This window comes from Scyliorhinus canicula, chromosome 29, assembly GCF_902713615.1.
Source record: "Scyliorhinus canicula chromosome 29, sScyCan1.1, whole genome shotgun sequence".
Lineage (NCBI taxonomy): Eukaryota > Metazoa > Chordata > Chondrichthyes > Carcharhiniformes > Scyliorhinidae > Scyliorhinus > Scyliorhinus canicula.
Genome location: NC_052174.1, coordinates 10,718,156 through 10,729,876, shown reverse-complemented (window position 1 = coordinate 10,729,876; position 11,721 = coordinate 10,718,156).

The following is an 11,721-nucleotide window of genomic DNA, read 5'->3' as shown; positions in this document are numbered from 1 at the left end:
CAGTCCTGTGCTCTGTACACAATCTGAAAGTGGGAGGGGCAGGTCAAACCCAAGAATTGGAAGCAGAATAGGCCCTTGACAAGATCCTGGTCTTCGTAGCGAGAGGATTTCAGTCTCGGAGTAGGGATGTCGCGCTTTAGTTATACAGGGCCTTGGTGAGGCCACACCTCGAGTATTGTGCGCAGTTATGGTCTCCTAGTTTGAGGAAAGACATTCTTGCTATTGAGGGATGTTCAGCGAAGGTTCACCAGACTTAATTCCTGGGATGGCAGGACTGACATACGAAGAAAGACTGGATCGACTGGGCTTGTACGCATTGGAGTTTAGAAGAATGAGAGGGGATCTCATAGAAACGTGTAAAATCCTGATGGGACTGGACAGGCTAGATGAGGGAAGAATGTTCCTGATGTTGGCGACGTCTAGAACTCGGGGTTACAGCCTAAGAAGAAGGGGTAAGCCATTCAGGACGGAGATGAGGAAGAATTCTCAGAGTTGTGGAATTCCCTACCACAGAAAGCTGTTGGGAACAGTTGGATACATTCAAGAGGGAGCTGGACGTGGCCCTTGCGGCTAAAGGGATCAAGGGTTATGGAGCGGGAGTGGGGTACTGAATTTGCATGATCAGCCATCGTATTGAATGGAGGTGCAGGCTCGAAGGGCCAAATGCCCTACATCTCCACCTGTTTTCTATGTTTCTGTCTCCGATTTATTTACACCCACACACTTGGGTGATTCGCACACGTTACTGTCATTGGTGCAAGGATAGAACCCGTACATACTTATTACCATCACGCTCGAACCGTCTGAGCTAAGTGGGCATGATTGTGGCCTTAACTGCATTTTTGTTTAGCCTATTGTGGCAAATCAATTAACTAATTAAAATAAGTCACACAAATTAAGGGACACATTAAAGGGGCAGCCGCTTAAACTGTTAAACAAATCACAAATGAAACTTGAAGCATCGAGCATCGAGGGGCAGCACGGTAGCATGGTGGTTAGCATAAATGCTTCACAGCTCCAGTGTCCCAGGTTCGGTTCCCGGCTGGGTCACTGTCTGTGCGGAGTCTGCACGTCCTTCCCGTGTGTGTGTGGGTTTCCTCCCACAGTCCAAAGATGTGCGGGTTAGGTGGATTGGCCGTGATAAATTGCCCGTAGTGTCCTAAAAAAGTAAGGTTAAGGGGGGGGGGGGGGGGGGGGGGGGGGGTTGTTGGGTTACTGGTATAGGGTGGATACGTGGGTTTGAGTAGGGTGATCATTGCTCGGCACAACATCGAGGGCCGAAGGGCCTGTTCTGTGCTGAACTGTTCTATGAATCAAAATGTTCGGAGGGTCGATATGACGCCCTGGTCCCTGCGGTGCCCACTGAACATGGAAGGCCTCGACGGAGGCTGAAGGGCCAACACAAAACTAACAATGTTTAGATCACCTGAGGAAGGAGCAGGGCTCCGAAAGCTCGTGTTTGAAACAAACCTGTTGGACTTTAACCTGGTGTTGTCAGACTTCTTAAAATGTTTAGATAACTGACAAGGGAGTGTAGTCTTAAACAGTCTATATCGAGTCAAGATCCACAGACCCAACAAGGCTGCAGAAAAAAAGGCAGGCTTCTTGGGAACTGACGGTTATGTGGGACTGATGCGCGCAATACCCTCCGCCCTGGGTCCATGATGTTAAGACGGAGGTCTCCTCCCTAGATTTTCCTGTTTACCACCCTCCCCATAACCCTCGACTCCTTATCAGTGAAAAATCTATTGAACTCTGCCTTGAATATTGTTGATGACACTCTGCCTCCAGCCTGGGGGAGAGAGGTTCCCAGACCAACGATCCTCGGAGGAGAAACATATTCTCCTAAGCGGGAGACGCTGACTTTTTAAATTCCATCTCCTAATTCTGGACTCCCCCACAAGAGGGCGCTCCTTCCCACATCCACTCCATCAAGTCCCCAGGTTTCAATAAGATCTCATTTTACCAAACTCCGATGTGTATACGGCCGAGGCCCAACGTGTCTCCTTCAGGCAACCCATTCAACCCCAGCATTCAGTGTAGTGAACTTGCTCTGAACAGCTAATGCAATGATCCCATTTAATGTAACTCCCTCCTGCCGTTGCACTCCGTGCGCGTGGGCTAAGCGTGAATGTCACCACAGTGCCAGAAACTGCTCGCCCCATTGAGAATTAACCTGAGGATCATCACAGCTCCGGCGAGGGGAGGGGCAATTACCTCAGCCGGTACAGGAATCGAACCCACGCTGCTGGCGTGACTCCGCAACACGAACCTGCCGTCCACCCAACTGAACTAACCAACATCACCCCCCCCCCCCCCCCCGTGTACAGGGCCACAGTGCGTAAGAGGGGGTATGACCACTGACTGTCTCTATACGTGACTACTATCTTATTTCATATTTCAACTCTAAAGGCGCCTGCTGTTTTGCTTTGAGCAAGAAACCATTACTGTATTTTTGAAAGTTCAATTTGTTTGTACGCTACTAAGTTTAATTATATCTCTTAAAGTCTTCTGCTAGCAGGGGCTTTATTGAGAACATTTGATTTGTAACCACAAGAAGATTTCAAACTCCCAATTATAGTCAAGAGACACGACAAAGATCTCATTACGCATCCGAGACGTGTAGTGCAAATTTCTACTGAGTTAAAGGTGTATAGGAGACTCTGCTTAACCGCAGGGTAGATTTCTTCAAAGACCCAATCACTACCTGTTACGGGGCAGAATACGGCCTTTTTGCCAATTCATCGGCCACCAGCCAACCAGTTGGGCCGAGCCCATTTCTCGGGTGCCACAAAGTCCTGCTGGAAAACTAGCACTATCATTAAAATGCCCCTTAACCTCACCCAACCCAGGCTCTCTGGAGGAAATGCAGACAAAGCACACGACGTAGATCTCAACGTAGATTCAGGATGGGGTTATCTAATACTGCCAAGCGAATGGGTTGGGCTTCCTCTATCTCACTGTTGTGTCTCTCCCTCTGTCTCTCTCCATTTACCTCTCTCTCTCTCTGCCTCTCCCTCAATCCATTACTCTGTCTCTTTCTCTCGCTCTCTCTCTCTGGTCTCTCTTCTGTCTCTTCTCACTGTTTCCTTCCCTCTGCTTCACTCTGGCCTCTCTTTTCCGTCTCTCTCCAACCTTCCCCCCCTCCACCACTGTCTCTCTCTCTGTCTCTCATTTTCTCCTTATTGCTCTGTCTCTCCCTCTCTCTCCTGGTCTCCCTGCGCCTTCCTCTCTCCCTCCTGCTCTCTACCTCTGTTGTTCCATCTCTCTGTCGGACAGTCTCACGCTGTTTATAATCAGGTGGACACTGCTGGAAGCGAGGGCGGGCGCAGATTTCTCCTCCCAGTGGCCGAGCCAACATGGTAACTGGGGCATTTGGGTCTCCCGTTTAAGGCTGTGACTTGTGTCCCTCTCTCCGAGTCTGGTTCTTTCTGGAACCACAGAATCGGAGCTGGGGGAGGGGAGGGGAGGCTGAACAAGGATACTGCCTCCCTCGCCTGGCAACGTGCAACACTTGAGAGATAAAAGCAAAAATATTGCAGACGCTGGAAATCGGAAATAAAAACCGGCGCGTTTTTTTGGAGCTGGGAATGGGAATTGGAGCAAGAACTTTGGAGGGGGGGACCGAGCTAACATTTCGAGTCAAAGTACAGGGAGGTTGCAGCAGGTGAGCGGCCATGTAGAGTTTGCACATTCTCCCCGTGTCTGCGTGGGTTTCACCCCCACAACCCAAAGATGTGCAGGTTAGGTGGATTGGCCACGCTAAATTGCCCCTTAATTGGAAAAAATGAATTGGATATTCTAAATTTATTTTTAAAAAGAAGGCATACAGCACACTTGCCTTCATCGGACGGGGTATTGAGTACAAGAGTCGGCAGGTCATGTTACAGTTGTATAGGACTTTGGTTAGGCCACATTTGGAATACAGCGTGCAGTTCTGGTCAGCACATTACCAGAAGGATGTGGATGCTTTAGAGAGGGTGCAGAGGAGGTTCACCAGGATGTTGCCTGGTATGGAGGGTGCTAGCTATGAAGAAAGGTTGAATAGATTAGGATTGTTTTTGTTGGACAGACGGAGGTTGAGGGGGGACCTGATTGAGGTCTACAAAATTATGAGAGGTATGGACAGGGTGGATAGCAACAAGCTTTTTCCAAGAGTGGGGGTGTCAGTTACAAAGGGTCACGATTTCAAGGTGAGAGGGGGAAAGTTTAAGGGAGATGTGCGTGGAAAGTTTTTACGCAGAGGGTGGTGGGTGCCTGGAACGCTTTGCCAGCGGAGGTGGTAGAGGCGGGCACGATAGCATCATTTACGATGCATCTGGATGCATCCTTGGAAAATAGGCGACAGATTTAGATAAAGGATCTGGATCAGCGCAGGCTGGGAGGGCCGACCTGCTCCGAGCTTTACGTGCCACATGAGCCTCCTCCCAATTCCCTCTTCATCCCACCCTGTTAGCCTATCCTATCCTTTTCTTGTGGACTTATCAACCTTCCCCTTGAAGCTTCAATCCTTGAAGGATGATGGCGGGTTCTACATTCTAATTGGTCTGTTGGCAAAAAAGCCCTTCCTTCCTCCCCACCCCCTTCCCCACTAGTACAAGCCCCTACTCTAGCCAACCTCCATTGGGTCCCCCTTCACTTAGAGTCATAGAATCCCTACAGTGCAGAACGAGGACATTTGGCCCATCGTATCTGCATCGTTCCTCTGAAAGAGCACCCTCCCTAAGCAGTTCTTGTTGACCGAGCACTGGCGCAATGGGCCGAAGAGACTTTGCTATGCTGTCAATCTCTAAGGCAGGTGGGAAGCGCGGGAAAGATTCCTGGTCATCTGTGTTACAGAAAGAACATTGGCGCCTCTACCATCGCTATCCACAGCTCCAGGCATCAACATGCATGTGAAAATGGGCATGTCACCACAGAAACCCAGACTCCCAGAGCGAAGGTGGTGGATTAGTGGTATTGCCACCAGGCTAGAAATCCAGGGTAATGCTCTGGGGACGTGTGTTCGAATCCCACGAGGGCCGATGGTCAAATTTGAATTCAATAAACATCTGGAATTAAAATTCCAATGGTAACCAGGAAATCGATTGTTGTAAAGTCCTGTCTGGTTCACCGTGATGACTGGGAGACTTGAGGAATATTGGATTTGAAGTATTGGGAAATTTAAAGATTAAACGCCTGGGGTTAGAGTGTGTTTGACTGCAGTGGTCATGTTTTTTTTTTTAAGAATTCTGTTTTGCAGCGACCGACGGGTAAATTGACAAAGTAATTTGTTTTTCAGTCTGGGCTAATGGACTGTGGCATGACTGGGAAAGTCACCGGGGAGTTAACGCACGTTGCAGCCTGCAGAGAGATCATTGTTTTTTTTCAGCTTGGGGAGATGAGGTCATTGCTGGGTGGGGCCAAGGAATGGCAGAGAGACATTTTGAGAAGCTGTGGACAGAGGCAGTTTTTTTTTTTCCGGAGAAATCTTCGTGAGAGGAGTTGCATTTCCAGCATATTGTTTCTCCTTTATTTCAGAAAGCTGAGCAAGAGGACCAATGCTTCACCGGGCCACAGCACATCTCGTGCAGAGCTTCATGCTTAACTGCAACACGGCCAAACCACATGAGTGCAAGACAAAGACACTATAACACCACACGATACACCATGTGATGGCACAGCATGCTAAAACGTACCACAACACACGCTACCAGAATACACTATATCACATCAGAACACAGCATAGGATCAGAGGGGTTCAGAGCAGAATTCCATTTGTCTTTTTAATTACCTGCTGTACCAGAACTTGGGCCGTAGCCTTGTTTGCTGGAGTTTCAATCGCTCATCTAAATGCTTCTTAAATGTTGTTCCCGCCTCTCCCACCCTTTCAGGCAGCGGGTTCCAGATTCCCAGCATCCTCTGGGGGAAAAGGTTTCCCCTCAATTCCCCTCTAAATCTCCTGCCCCCTGGCTATTGACCCCTTGAACAAGGGGAAAACTTTCTTCCTATCCACCCTATTTACCCCCCTCATAATATTGTCCACCTCGATCAGGTCCCCCCTCGGCCTTCTCTGCTCCAAGGAAAACAACCCCGGCCTAACCAGCCTCTCTCCATAGCTGAGACGCTCCAACCCAGGCAGCATCCTGGTGAATCTCCTCTGCACCCTATCCAGCGCAACCACATCCTTCCTATAGAGTGGCGACGAGAACGGCACTCAGTACTCTAGCTGCGGCCTAACCAGCATTTTATACAGCTCCATCGTAACCTCCCCGCTCTTATATTCTATGTCTTGGTTAATAAGGGAAGTATCCCATAGGCCTCGTTAACCACCTTATCTCCACACCCTGCTGCCTTCAGGGATCTATGGGCATGTACTCCAAGGTCCCTATTGTCCTCCCTACTTCTGAGGGTTCTACTGCTCATTGTGTATTCCCCACCTTGTTAGTCGTCCCAAAATACATCACCTCACAAGCGGTCCATGAGCAACTAAGGAGAATGAAATATCGCAGGAGTTCTCAGGGTGATGTCCCAGGCCCAATCATCTTCAGCTGTTTCATCAAAGACCTTCCCTTAAGTGGGTGGGTGCAGACTCGATGGGCCAATTGGCCTCCTCCTGCACTGTATGTTCTATGTTCTAGTCCAGCTTCCGTGAAGCTAAAGGTGACATCACAGAGCCGGCGGTGCCCAGTGAGGGATGATAGCGGCGACATCACAAAGCTGGGGTCCTGTTTGCCGCACACCCCCACCCCCTCGCCCTCCATTCACCTCTAAATGAGAAGCCTGAAAAGGGCCTTTTGCTGCTGGAGGCAAAGCCGGAACGATGAGGGCGAGATACCTGCTGCTCTTTGTCCTCTTTCGCCTGATCTGGGAGTGTGACACCCACCGGGGTAAGCTGGGGCCAGCTGGCGGGCCATGAGGACGGCGAGTGTCTCTTGTCAATAAGGTGGGAGTGTAAGGCAAACTGTGAGACACGCCATTAGGAGCCAGCAACCTTCCACGGGACGTGGGGGGGGGGGGGGCACTGACTGCGGTGTCCGGCATTTATTGCCCATCCCTAAATGCCCCTTGAGAAGGTGGAGGGTGAGCCGCCTTCTTGAACCCGCTACAGTCCCTATGGTGTAGGTACACCCACAGTGCTGTTAGGGAGGGAGTTCCTGGATTTTGACCCAGCGACAGTGAAGGATCGGCCGATATATTTTTTTCATTTCATTTTCATAATAGTTCATTTGCACTTACCAATCACTTCTTAACATGGATTGACACTTCAATAGTTTCCAATCAATCATCATCCACGTATACAGTGATTATACCATTATGTTCACACTATAGCTGAGCGGTGCCTTCATACGAGTGCGGCACAGTAGCACAGTTGCTTCACAGCTCCTGGGTCGCAGGTTAGGGTCCCCGTGTTAGGGCAGCACGGTAGCACAAGTGGATAGCTTCACAGCGCCAGGGTCCCAGGTTCGATTCCCCGCTGGGTCACTGTCTGTGCGGAGTCTGCACGTTCTCCCCCGTGTCTGCGTGGGTTTCCTCCGGGTGCTCCGGTTTCCTCCCACAGTCCAAAGACGTGCAGGTGAGGTGGATTGGCCATGCTAAATTGCCCTTAGTGTCCAAAAAGGTTAGGAGGGCTTATTCGGTGATAGGGTGGAAGTGGGGGCTTAAGTGGGTCGGTGCAGACTCGATGGGCCGAATGGCCTCCTTCTGCACTGTGTGTTCTAAGTTCTATGTAATTGGGCATTCTGAATTCTCCCTCCGTGTACCCGAACAGGCGCCGGAATGTGGCGACGAGGGGCTTTTCACAGTAACTTCATTGCAGTGTTAATGTAAGCCTACTTGAGACATTAATAAAGAAATAAAATGAAAATGGCTTATTGTCACGAGTAGGCTTCAATGAAGTTACTGTAAAAAGCCCCTCGTCGCCACATTCCGGCGCCTGTTCGGGGAGGCTGGTACGGGAATCGAACCGTGCTGCTGGCCTGCCTTGGTCTGCTTTCAAAGCCAGCGATTTAGCCCAGTGTGCTAAACCAGCCCCAAAATTATTATTACCTTCAACTCTGAGTGAGAATGGACAAAGCAGCATCTTGTATCTTCGGCGGAGAGCTCCCACTGGGTTTTGTAAATACAATTTAACTTGCGTGTTGTTATTAATCCTTATTTTCTCCTTTTCCTCAGCAGTGGCCGGAAGCTCATTTCGGAACCTCACAACCCGATCGCCGCTTTGTGGTTAAATCTGCGGGCGGATATGGGGATGGGTAATGGTGGGCCGGTGGGTGGGCAGCCGGTGTATTTGGGATCTCTTTCTGGGATCGAGGGTGCTGTGGTTGAGGCTGGGACACTGCTTGCTCGGGGAGGTCTTGTGGCTCTGTCGGTGGCAACCCTGTATCCGAGCCAGAAACTCGGGGTTCAAAGTTTACACCAGGACAAGTTAGCCAAAGGAACATAGGAAATAGGAGCAGGAGGAGGCCATTCGGCCCCTTGAGCCTGCTCCGTCCACCATTCATTCTGAACATGGCTGATTATCCAACTCAATAGCCTAATCCTGCCTGTCCGCCCATATCCCTTTGATCCCATTCTCCCCAAGTGCTATATTTTGAAAACATACAATGTTTTGGCCTCAACTACTTCCTGTGGTAACGAATTCCACAGGCCGACCACTCTCTGGTGAAGAAATTTCTCCTCATCTCTGTCCTAAATGGTCTACCCCGTATCCTCAGACTGTGACCCCTGGTTCTGGGCGCGCCCCATCATCGGGAACATCCTTCCTGCGTCTACCCTGCCCAGTCCTGTTAGTATTTTATAGGTTTCTATGAGATTCCTCCTCTGTGGTAGGCTATATTAGGGGTATCGCGGTACCTAGGTGGGATGTACCTTAAACTGTAGTATGAGTGGTAGAACCTGCCTGCTGGTTCCGCCCAGCAAGCGGAGCATAAGAGTCTGTGTTTCACCCACAGCAGTCATTCTGTACCGGAGCTGCTGGGGTAACTACTTGTTCATTAAAGCCTTCAATTGGACGACAATCTCGCTTCAGTAGTGATTGATCGTGCATCATCCTCATTCTTCTGAACTCCAGTGAATATAATCCTAACCGACTCAATCTCTCCTCATTCATCAGCCATCCCAGGAATCAGTCTGGTAAACCTTTGCAGGACTCCCTCGAGAGCAAGAACATCCTTCCTCAGAATCCCTGCAGTGTAGAAGGAGGCCATTGGGCCAATCGAATCTGCACCTCCCCTTTGAAAGACTACCCTACTAGGGCTCAATCCCTTGTCGTATTCCTGCAACCCCACCCTAAGGGCAATTTAGCATGACCAACCCACCTAACCTGCACATCTTTGGACTGTGGGAGGAAACCAGAGCACCCGGAGGAAACCCACGCAGACACAGGGAGAACGTGCAGACTCCACACAGTCACCCGAGGTCAGAATCAAAACCTGTCGCTATGAAGCAGCAGTGCTAACCACTGTGCCGCCGTTCCTCCCTCACAAAGGCTGAGGCGATAAGGAGGCCAAAACTGTGCACAATATTCCAGGTGTGGCCTCACCAAGGCCCTGTATAATTGCAGCGAGACATTCGAGTACATGCTCTTGTACTCGAATCCTCTCGCTATGAAGGCCCACATACAATTTGCCTTCTTTACCACCTGCTGCTCCCACACAATTACCTTCAGTGACTCCAATGTGGTCAAACAGTGGGATAGCCAACCTTCATGGAGGCCTTGAAGTCGTATGTTTAACATGGATTGGAGTGCCGCAAGCTATTGCCAGGCAATTAAGGCAGCAAGTTTACCTTTATTACAAGAGGATTTGAGTACGTGACGAGTGCAGAAACTTTCCAATTCTACATTTCATATTTGTAGCAGTAATGTTATTGAAAACCCTGGGTTAAAATATATCCAAGCAGTGTGTCTACGAAAGCTGTAATTAAAGAGTTGTAAAAGATGAGGTCATTATTGTTTCTAACCACTCACGTGGTTACAGATGGGCTGAATGGCACTGTAGGAATTCTATGATTTTATTGGTCACTTCTGGAGTGAAGTATCCTCTCCTCACAGTTTTATAAATTTAAAAAAAAATGTTTGGGGTTCTCGTTCGTTACCCTAACTAACAAATGTTGGGGTCTGGTCCTGTAGCCTAACAAGGTCAGGAACAATGATATCTCACTGCAATTATATGGTGCCCTGGTGAGTCCGCATCTGGAATATTGGGCACTGTTTTAGTCTCCTTATCTATGGAAGGATAAACTTGCCACAGAAGGAGTGCGCTAGAGGTTCACCAGTCTAATCCCTGGGGTGGAGGGATTGTCCCCTGAGCAGCGATTCAATGGATGGCGCCTTTATTCTCTGGAGCTACGAAGAATGAGGGAGGATCTCATTGAAATTGACAACATTCCTGGACAGGGTCGATGCAGGGAGGTGTCGATAATCTGGGGCCACAGACTCCGAATGAGGGGCAGGCCATTTGTGACCAAGCTGGGGAAGAATTTCTTCACTCAGATGGTGGTGAATCTTTTGAAATCTTGTTCCCAGAGGGCATTGGGAGGATCGCTCATTGATTATTTTCCAGTCTGCGATTGATAGATTTCTACCCGGTAAAAACATCAAGAGACACAGGGATATTCCAAGAAAATCATGTCTAAGTAGATTAGCCTTGATGTTGTCGAATGATGGAGCGGGCTAGAAGGGCTGAATGGTCTATTCCTGCTATACGTGTCCTTCCTGTTAATTTATTCATTCCTCTTTCTTTTATTTTGTCTTTAACATTTTTGGACCATGGATCGCGAACGGAAACATACCTTTAAGTCGAGCAGCAGAAGGGAGGAACTCAGAGTAGTTCGCTGTGTTATAAAGTTTTGTACTTTGGGCAGAAGAACCCAGACTTTATGGCCCCCAAGAGATTGGAGGGATTTGTTTCGATTGGTTGGCTGTTGGTCAATGGATTGGCCAGGGACTGTACTCTGCCCGGCAACCGACCGGTACCTGCCAGGTGGGGGTTTCACAGAGAAGCACTGGACCTGCAAGATGTATGCAGCTCTCTCTCTCTCTGCTCTGCTGCCTACTGTTTGAAGGCAGAAGCTTTCAGACCCTGACAGCAGAAGCTGAGTCTCTTTCTCGAATGCTGGCTGCCAGCTTTTTCCGTCAGTCCATTCCAAGCGGAAAGGAAAAGATAACATTTATCTGGAAGCTCAGACTGAAGAAATAAACTGACTGGAAGATGTCCACCTGAAACAAGGTCTCTCATCCTTTTACTGTCATTGTTATTTTTCACCCCTCTTTTCCCTCTGTGTTTGTTTGTCTATGTGTCTGTATAGAGGTTAGAGTAAGTTAAAAGGTGGGAGGGGGTTAGAGATTAGAACATAGAACATAGAACATTACAGCGCAGTACGGGCCCTTCGTCCCTCGATGTTGCGCTGACCTGTGAAACCACCTGAAGCCTATCTGACCTACACTATTCCATTTTCATCCATATGTCTATCCAGCGACCACTTAAATGCCCTTAAAGTTGGTGAGTCTACTACTGTTGCAGGCAGGGCGTTCCACACCCCTACTACTCTCTGAGTAAAGAAACTGCCTCTCACATCTGTCCTATATCTACCACCCCTCAATTTAAAGCTATATCCCTTTCGTGTTGGTCGTCACCATCCAAGGAAAAAGACTCTCACTGTCCACCCTATCTAACCCTCTGACTATCTTATATGTCTCTATTAAGTCACCTCTCAGCCTTCTCCTCTCTAACGAAAACA